At 32.9% G+C, this 10,056-nt stretch overlaps 1 long non-coding RNA gene across 1 annotated transcript; it reads left to right on the plus strand.

Moving 5' to 3' along the window:
* Positions 1 to 2,185: 2,185 nt before the first annotated feature.
* LOC142530288 (uncharacterized) lies at positions 2,186 to 6,581 on the plus strand. Its single transcript, XR_012816113.1, has 3 exons — positions 2,186 to 2,483; positions 2,622 to 4,290; positions 6,487 to 6,581. It is a non-coding gene; the product is annotated as an uncharacterized LOC142530288 (long non-coding RNA).
* The last annotated feature ends 3,475 nt before the right edge of the window (positions 6,582 to 10,056 follow it).

Consider the following 10,056-nt stretch of genomic DNA (forward strand, 5'->3'; position numbering starts at 1 on the left):
GTCTAGTGTTTCGAGCATATATTTATCATAAAAACTTCCAAATCGAATGATTTTTGATTCTATGGAAAGCTAAGAAAAAGGATTATAATTTTACGTTAATCACTTTACCCAAAAATCAACGAATCAAGAGTTATAATCAAGATAAGATACCAGCTCGATTTAGTATAGCTAGACTTATTCTAGCTAGACATCTCCAGCCGCATCCACGATAGAACCAGCTCGATATCATAAAGTGTCCAACAACGTGAATATGACCGTTTAAATGTCAGAAACCGTGCAGAACATTTCCAAACATCTTATTCTTGTTTATGATGTTCATATCATTCTTGGAGGTAATAAATATAACATTTTAGAAAATCGAAACATGAGATTTTGATTGAGATTAAAAGCAGGTGAAGAATATATAAGACAAAAATCTAGAATGAGAGCAGACCAAACAAAGTGAGATGTGAGGAACAAAAAGAGAAATGTTCTAAGATAAAACTTTTACATCAAATCAAGTTTGTAGAACACTCTGTCATGTTCAAGTATTGAAGAATACAAAATTTGAAGAGAGCTCACTCACACAAAAGAAATGTATTTCACATAATAGATGAGTGATGGCGTTTACACAAAGAAATTAAATATTGTGTTTGTATTCTTGGTATATGATACATTAAATATTATGCAGATTGTGAGGTTGTGACCTACATATAAAGTGTTCTAGGAGTTTTGATTAGGAAAATTGATAAGTCCTAAGTCCAAGTGAGTTTATATAAAGAGTTATATTAATCAATATCGTCTAGTAGATATCTTCTTTAGTGGAAGAAGAGGTGACATAGAGGTTGTTAATATTCGAACATTTATAAACAAATTTATATATCTTTACTCAATCACATTTATTTATTGTTGTTGTTTTGATAGGCATTTTTGTAACATTTTATATGTTATTTCAAATACCAAAATATTGCATATAAATTATTTGATATAATGATTCTACGGAACTGTTTTATGCATTCAATTTGCATTATTTTCAAATAATTTATAAAATATTTAAACGGTTTTTAGAGGACTGTGTTGAATTTCTTCCACTCAATTTAGAACCAAATTCAATATAATTTCTCAATGTTGTGTGGCTCTTTTTAATCTCAAAATATTCTGAAGTGTTTATTCACACTCTTAAACTCATTTCCGATCTCAGTGCAATGATTTACAACTCTAATTTTTTTATTTTTATTTTTTGTAAAATTTGAGTTAAATCTTAGATGAACAAGGATGTCCATTAATTAAAGTTAAGGGTGTAAACGAATCGAGTCAGATTGAAAAATATTTGATTCGTATTAGAAATTATTGAATTTAAGCCGAACTCGAACCCAAATTATTTTATTCGATTGATACACAATTTTTAATATTGATTTTTGTAATTTGCTTGATATTTTATTTGGTTAAATTTAAAAATTAGGATTTTTCAGAAAAAAATAATTCTAGCTGTATATATTAAATTGGTGAAAAATTTAAATAATTATGATTTTTATTTTCCTAACAATATTTTTACACCAATAATATTTTTAAGATGACTTATTTTTCTATTTGAGTTAAATTTATTATCGGAACTATTTTTTAGATGTTTACTACGTATATAATTAAACCTTTGAATGATATAAAATAAAAGTAGGAAGGGACTGATAAAAAAATTATTATTATTTATTTTCAAAACTAATAAATTCTTATTTTTTATTTCCATTTAATATTTTACATTTAAAAAAAATATCTAAAGCAAACCAAAACAAATTTATTACGAGATATAACCTAGAAAATTAAGTCATTAGTTAATATATGATGCATAATATTAAATTTTTGCACTCTATTTTATTTAATTTTATTTTTTCGTTCACCCATTTCAGGGATTTGAATTTTATATGTGTTTGTACTAAGAATGATTATTTTATCAAAATTATTTTTTATTAAAGATAATGTTTGTTTCGAACTAAATTCAAATAAAAAATATTTAATTTTCGACTTTCAAATTCAAATATATTTATTTTGAATCGAATTCAAAGCTTAATTTTTTTCATAATCAATTCGATTCAATTTAGTTATGAAGATTGAAGAATGCTCGTAATTAAATTATTTAAAACTCGATTGAATTATTTAATAATATATAGAAGAGAATAGACTGATTTATGAAAAAGTGGGATCAGCCCCCGTTGAGAAGACGCCACGTTACTTGTTGGAAAGGCCACGCAGCTGCTTCTCCAACATTCCAGTGGCCCTCGTAAAACCTTGATAAATCGTGCAACTTAGAAACCAAAAGGTAATTCGAATTCTTGACTAACAGAAATTGTCTGAAAATGAACGGAAGACTCGCTGGAATTCTGGGGAAAAATCAAGTGGAAGTACTTCCCGAGTACTTTCGACGGGAGCTGCGGCGAAGCATGGTCGGCAAACCACCAACCAGGGCCGCGGTGCATGGTTTAAAACTACCCGTTTCCGAGACTATACCCGTATGTTTAATCTGTCCATAATAACATTTTTTTTTGAAATTACAAACTCTTTCTAAATTTATTCATAAATGACAGTATAATATATATTTATTTTTTCAATATCCCTTTTTTTCCTAAAAAAATAATTATAAACAACAGAAGGAGGAATTGACGAGTGATTTGAAGAGGGGTATAGAGGAGAAGGACAGGAAACGAAGGGAAATCGAAGAGGCTGTGGATTCCCATCTCAAGAATTGGCGTGTGTTGTATGTTGAAAAAATCATCAGTTCCCGGTAATTATTTTATTGCAGCAAGTTTATTTCCTAACTTGTTATATCAGAGGGCCAAATTAATTAAGAAATCTTTGTCAAAAACGATATAACAAGTATATCTGGTTGATATGTGTAGCAGTTAATGCTTGAATTTAGTGTAATTTTCTTTCAATTTAAATATATTTTTTACGTGCAACCATTCTTCATATGCTACTTTGTTTGTGACGAAGTTAGTCAAGTGGGTGGTTTCATGTGGTACATCATATACCAAGATTTGTGAAAAGCTTCCAATTTCTTATTGCATACCCGTTAATGAAAATTATGATAGAAATATTTTTCAGACAAATCATAACTAGTTTTTGTTGGAATATTGAGGAAAATGGGGTATGAAATTGTCTGATATCGGAAACCAAACTAAATCTTTTCTTGTTCAATAGTTCTAAGTTTGAACTATGTTATTTGGTCCTTAGTGACACCAGGATTTTTTAGAAAGGAAGACGCTAATAGACCGGGTTTCGGTGAAATAAACACACACGAGAGCGCGCATGGCCTGTTGTCCCGGCTCGATGTGGTGAAGTCTCTTGACCGTATTATTTTTTTGGACAAAATTTATTTGAAAAATAATATTTAATATTATTTATTATTTTTCGAAAATTATCTGGAATTTGCACACATTCGAACAAACTTTGCGTCCCTTGGTTTATCACAAAAGGTTGCGTTCGGACCAGTCTGCATTCGGACCAAACATTGTGTCCCCTGGCTATCACAGAAGGTTACGTTTTGATCCAGAAGTTGTGTTCTTTTTCCGCAACCAATGAATGCGCTACAAATGATAGCTATCTGCATTAATCTGCACTTGCTAATTTTGCTGCATTTTTTTTCGTTCGTACATATACCTAAAGCTTCTACATATTATCATTCGTTGATATTGAGAAATTGTTGTGCTGCACTTTCTCGATTTCAAGTCATTGTATCATATGGATGATTGTTATCATCGTAAAACACTGTTATACAGACAATTTCGTTTTGCGGATAAATGATTCATTTTTGACTCAACTTTACAGTATTGTATTGTGGTCTTGTTCCAGAATCATAAATCAGGACAAATAACAATTGCAAGATGAAATTTGTATACATTCTGGATATGTCGACCGTGTCATTCACTCGATTGGCTACTACTCTCGCTCACACGCTCACGGTGAAAAGACGTCCAAATTTTTTGGTGCTCACTTCAAGCGTTGGCAGCATAAAATTCTCTTCTATCTCACAACACTAAGCTTGTCTTGATTCATGAAGGAGGATCCCCATGTTGTCACATAAGACGAGATTGACACCCAACGAAAAACTGCTGTTGATGCTTGGAACTACAGTGATTTCCTCATCAATTATATACCGAATGGACTCAATGACACAATACATCGTCTATTGTTCTGTCAAGACTACCAAGGAATTGTGGGACTTTTTGGAAAATAAATACAAGACAGAGGACGCGGTAATTTAAAAGTTCGTTGGAAATTTTTTGGACTTCAAGATGGTTGACACCAAAACAATAATGAGTTAGGTGTAAGAAATTCACATCACTCTTCATGACTTACTGGATGAAGGAATGGAAGTGAATGAACATTTTTAAGTCGCAACAATCAGTGAAAAATTGTCGTATATGTGGAAAGACTTCAAGAACTATCTGAAAAACAAGTGCAAGGAGTTAAAAATCAAGGACCTGATCGTGAGACTTCGAATTGAGGAAGACAACCAAAACAACAAAGGTAGTAGAGGCCGAATCCAAAGTCAATCTAGTGGAATTAAGCATTAGTCACAAGAGAAAGTGCCCCTACAATGATAAGAGACCAGGGAAGACCAAGAAATTCAAAGGAGATTGCTACAATTGTGGCAAACCAAACTACACGGCCAAGGATTGTCGTATTTCAAAGAGAGAAAATAAGAAACAAAAACAAAGTCAATCCAACATCGTCGAAGAAAATTATGTACTGATAAGACTTTTTGGAACTTGATCTATCTGTTATTGTGTTTGAAACCAACTTGATGGATAATCCAAGAGAATGGTGGATAGATACGGGCTCCACTAGCCAAATTCAGGCCGCGTCGGGCTATAATCGGACAATTCCATCGTGCTATGAGTGGATAATTCCGAAGAAATGGTAAGATATGGGTAAAATTTCTCGCGGTTTCATCCTACAATTCCATCAGTGAAAGGAAACTATTTACGGGAAACTCTACACTTCCGATGTCGTAGAACTTGGAAAAGTGGTGCTAAAGATGACTTTGGCAAAGAAATAAGGCACAAGAATGTATTGCATGTGCCAGAAATTCGACAGAATTTAGTATCTGGATTCCTATCGAGTAAAGTCGAATTTAGGCTTGTGTTTGAATAAGCCAAGTTTGTTCTAACCAAAAATAACGTATTTATAGGCAAATGGTACTGAGATAGTGGTCTCTTTAAGATGAATATAATGAATGTAATCCGTCAAGAAGTGAAGAATAAAATTATTAATTCTGCTTACTTGATTGAAAGTCCTAATTTATGACATGAAATATTAATACTTGTTAACTTCAACATCTTACAAAAACTTGCAAATATAAAAATAATACATACATTTAAAAGAAATCCATAAGATAATTATGATATCTATGTTGAAGTAAAGATGGCGAAAGCTCCGTTCCATTATGTGACAAGAAGTACTATGCCACTTGAGTTAATCCAGACTGATGTATGCAATTTAAAAATTGTGCAAACTGGAGGTGGGAAAACGTACTTCACAACGTTTATTGATGACTGTACAAGGTTATGTTATGTATATTTATTGAAAGCAAAGATAAGTCTTAGAAGTTTTCGAATAGTATAAGAATGAGGTCGAGAATCAACTTAGTTCAAAAGTCATATTGATTCGAAGTGATCGAGCTGTAGAGTACATCACTCCATTTGAAGAATTTTACTCAAATTTTGGCATAATTCCTAAAAATACAGTCTCATAGTCACCTCAATTCAATGGAGTTGCAGAACACAAAATATCGTACTCTTAATGAAATGAAGTACATGTTGTTAATAAATTATGGCTTACCTCAAAACCTGTGAGGAAAAGCGATTTTATTTGTAAATCACAATCTTAATAAGATACGTCACTAATTAAAATTGGTCTTAAAACAGTTGACCGTATTTTTATTAGTTATGCATATAATAGTAGTGCAAATCGCTTCTTAATGTACAAGTCAACATTTTTTGATATAAACGAAGGGACAATCATTGAATCAAGGAATGATGTATTATTTGAGAATAGTTTTCCTTGTAAAGAAAAGAAAGAAATAAGTTCAAATAAAAGATCTCATGAACCTACAATTGTTTCCACTCAAAGTAAAGAGGAAACAACGCGTAGTAAGACTAGTCAGAGTTGATAAGTCATTTGGTCCTGATTTCTAATGTATATGTTACATAATGAACTAAGAACTATTTAAGAAGACTTATCCAATCCAGAAGCCTCTTTCTTGAAAAAAAAACAATAAAAAATGAAATAGATTACATCAGACCTAATTATATTTGGGAGTTGATTGATCTCCCTCTAGGGTTGTAAACTTTTAGGATGCAAGTGGATTCTTAAAAGAAAATACAAAGAAGATCGATCTGTAGATAAATACAAAGCCCGATTGGTAGATAAATGTTTAAACAAAAAGAAATATATGATTTCTTTGACACGTATTCTCAAGTTATTAGGATTACATTTATTAATGTTTCATAGTCATCACATTGCGTTGTATAACCTTGAGATTCATCAAATGGATGTAAAAACAACTTTCTTGAATGGAGAATTGGAAGAGGAAATATATATGAAACAATTCGAGGGGTTTGTCATACTCAGACAAGAGAAAAAGGTGTGAACTTTTCAAGCCATTTTATAGACTCGAATAAGAACTTGAGCAATTACTAGAAAATTTTGACACTATATGATGTCAAATGGTTTTAAAATCAACAAATGTGACAAGTGCGTCTGCATTAAAGGTACTACAAATGCCTTTGTAATCGTATGTCTTTATGTAGATGAAATGTTAATTATAGTAAATAATCATGAGTTGATCGTGAATACTAAGAAAATGTTGAAAAAAAATTTTGGCATGAAAGATTTGGGGTTATGTAATATTATATTAGGGATTAAAATTTTCATAACATCTGATGGAATTGTATGATCACAAACTCATTATATTGAAAATGTTCTTGAAAGATTTAATGTTATAAACACTCCTTTAGCTAGAAAATCTATAGATTTAGACGTTCATTTGGCCAAAAATCAAGGAGAACCTATTTCACTACTGGAATATGATAGGATAATAGATAGTATAATGTACTTAACTAACTGAACCAGTCGACACATTGCATATACATTAAACAAGTTTATGTATGTTCACAAGTAATCCAAGTATGATTCATTTAAAAGCCTTAACGAGAGTGCTCTGATATTTAAATACAAACTGAATTATGGATTGATATATACAAAATATCCAGTATTTTTGGAAGAATAGTGTGACGTAAATTGGATATTTAACACAAGACTCTTAAGTTCACTAGCGGATATGTGTTCACGATAGGTATAGGTGCGGTGTTGTGAAAATCTTCTAGGTAAATATGTATAGTTGGCTCGATCCAAGATGGAATCCGAGTCATTACTTTGGATAAAGCTGTAGAAGAAGCCGAGTAGGCTAAGAAATTTCTTAAAAGGCATTCCTTGTTGGAATAAACCAGTGCATTCGATTATTATTCACTGTGATAATCTATCATCAATAGGAAGTACACAGAGTAGTATGTAGAATGGTAAGTTTCAACATATTCGACGAAGACATAATACAATAAGACAATTAATCTAAAATGATGTTATTTATGATGAATATGTGAAAGTCAAAGGAAAATTTGACGCATCCATTTATTAAAAGAATAAATCCAGCTCAAATGTACAAATTAATAAGAGGAATGAGCTTAAAACCAACAAATTAAAATGTTTATAGCGGTAATCTAACTTTGTGAGTTGGAGGTCCCAAGACATTGGTCCAATGAAAAACTAAGTTATAAGTATTAATTTGAGAACTTATAATATGCACCGGCTCATGCCTACAAGCATTTAAGTAGAAAAGACCTGTGGTGATGTTAAGTTTTCTTTTAATGATCTCTATACTTAAGAGGTAGAGTATGATATGATACTCTTGATAGGAGATTGCCTATGTAAGTTCGAAGTAATGACCGCTTCAAAAAGAACACTTATGAATCTAAAATATGGTCCATGGCCGAAATGAACACAACATAAGAACAAAATATGTTAGAATTATTGTTGTGTAAATAATGTTGGCTGGGTTTACGTAAATGGTTGACTAGTTCAAGACATCACGTCATTAAGCAACTAGTAAATCCGATAGTATATTACTAAGGAAGGTTCAAAGTTTCAAACTACCTATCTTGATTCAATAACAATTCACAAATATTTTCAAGAGAGTCTGCATACATGCATTAATTTCATTCATGTGTGAGGTTGTTGGAATATTTAATGAAATGTGATATGAAGTTGTCTCACATTGGAAGTCAAGCCAAGCTTAATTTCTTTATTAGTTCCAAGTTTGAACAATGTGATTGAACTCTTAGGGGCAATAGAAGTTTTTGGACTGAGGGAAGATGTTAATAGGCTGGGTCTCATTTAAATAAACATGCACGTGTGCGTGGTCTGTTGGCTTGGCTTGATGTGATGTGTGGTAAGGAGAGGTTAGGTGTAAGGGCTGTGTATCGTATTATCGTAAATCCTGTGTGATTATCGATAATTCATGAATTTGATATGTGATTATACATTTGATGTATATTATGACAATGAAATTGAGAAATGAATATTGAATATGAATTGACGTTGTAAGAGCTCGATTGGAGAGGTCGGACGCCAATATAATACCAAAACCAACATTTGGTACAGTACATGTGGCGCCCGGACGGTAGAAAATGACCGTCCGAGCACCAGTGTGGAAAATGGTGTGTTCTCGGACAGAACATGCCGCGTCCGAGCAGGTAATTTGTGACCGCTCGAGCGCGGTATATATTTGACTCGGGGACAGAACCTCTCGCGCTCGGGCGCGAGAATTCTACCGCCCGAGCGCCGAAGCGGTGATAATAAGATTAAATTCTTTCCTTCTTCTTATCATTTTGTATTCGATAATCGAGAGAGAGAAACGAGAGATCTTCATTTTCTTTCGTCCAAATCAACTTCGAAACGCTGTCTAAACGCGAAACAAATTATATATTTGTGATCTTCGCGTCGAGGGCTTCTGACTGAGGTAATTTTCTTCTAGTTCCAGCAGCTCTAAATATCAAAGTGCTGGAATAGCATGTATTTGAAGTTGAATTTCCTATATGTAGTAGAATAACCGACAATAAACTCATAATTGAAGTCGGAATTGAATTATGATCTGATTTGGATTTGATATGGATTTTCGAAGTTTCAAATGATATTTGAAACACATATTAATGATTTGGAGTATGTTATTGATTGGAATGAGTATGTTATTGATTGGAATGAGTATGTTATTGATTTAGATAAAGTGTAATATCAATATCTTCAGGCTACATCAACTGGAAACGAAGAATTGAGGTATGTTGCGATCGGGTAACATACGACAGGTATCTGTATTATATGATATATGTCGGATTGATTTGATTGATTGGAATGAGATTATGTGTCTATATGCCTTATTTGTTGATTGATGTGGCATACATGACATTGAGATTGAGATATCGATGTATAAAATAAATGTTTTGTTAACACACAACATTTTATGCATACATTGATACATGACATGCACGTTGAGCTATGATCCTTGGATACCTTGATATGATTGGATTGGATTCCGGGGTTTGTGAACACAATCGCTATGCCGGTATTATATGACCCGTAAAGCATAGACAATTGCGGCCCCATATGATTGGATATGAGATTTGGGATTTGATGGCGCTTTGTCGATGCTATCATACGAGTATCCCATATTGGCCGGTGTGCCAGCTCGAGCATTGATTTGATAGCGATTCGATTGATTCTGACATGTGCTCAGTGGATGGGCATTTGACCTGATACCTCCACGACATACATGCATTGCATACCATATATCATTGTTTAGATACTTGTGGTATATATGATTGGTTGTTCCATACGGAGCTTTGCTCACCCCCAAGGGGGGCTGTTGTTGTCTTTGTGTGTGGACAATGGCAGGTACTCCAGGATATCAGGAGACCGGAGAGGGTACTTCTGGAGGGAGCCACAGCTTGGGCTGATGTTTATGTTTATATC

Source organism: Primulina tabacum, chromosome 17 (genome assembly GCF_025594145.1).
Source record: "Primulina tabacum isolate GXHZ01 chromosome 17, ASM2559414v2, whole genome shotgun sequence".
NCBI lineage: Eukaryota > Viridiplantae > Streptophyta > Magnoliopsida > Lamiales > Gesneriaceae > Primulina > Primulina tabacum.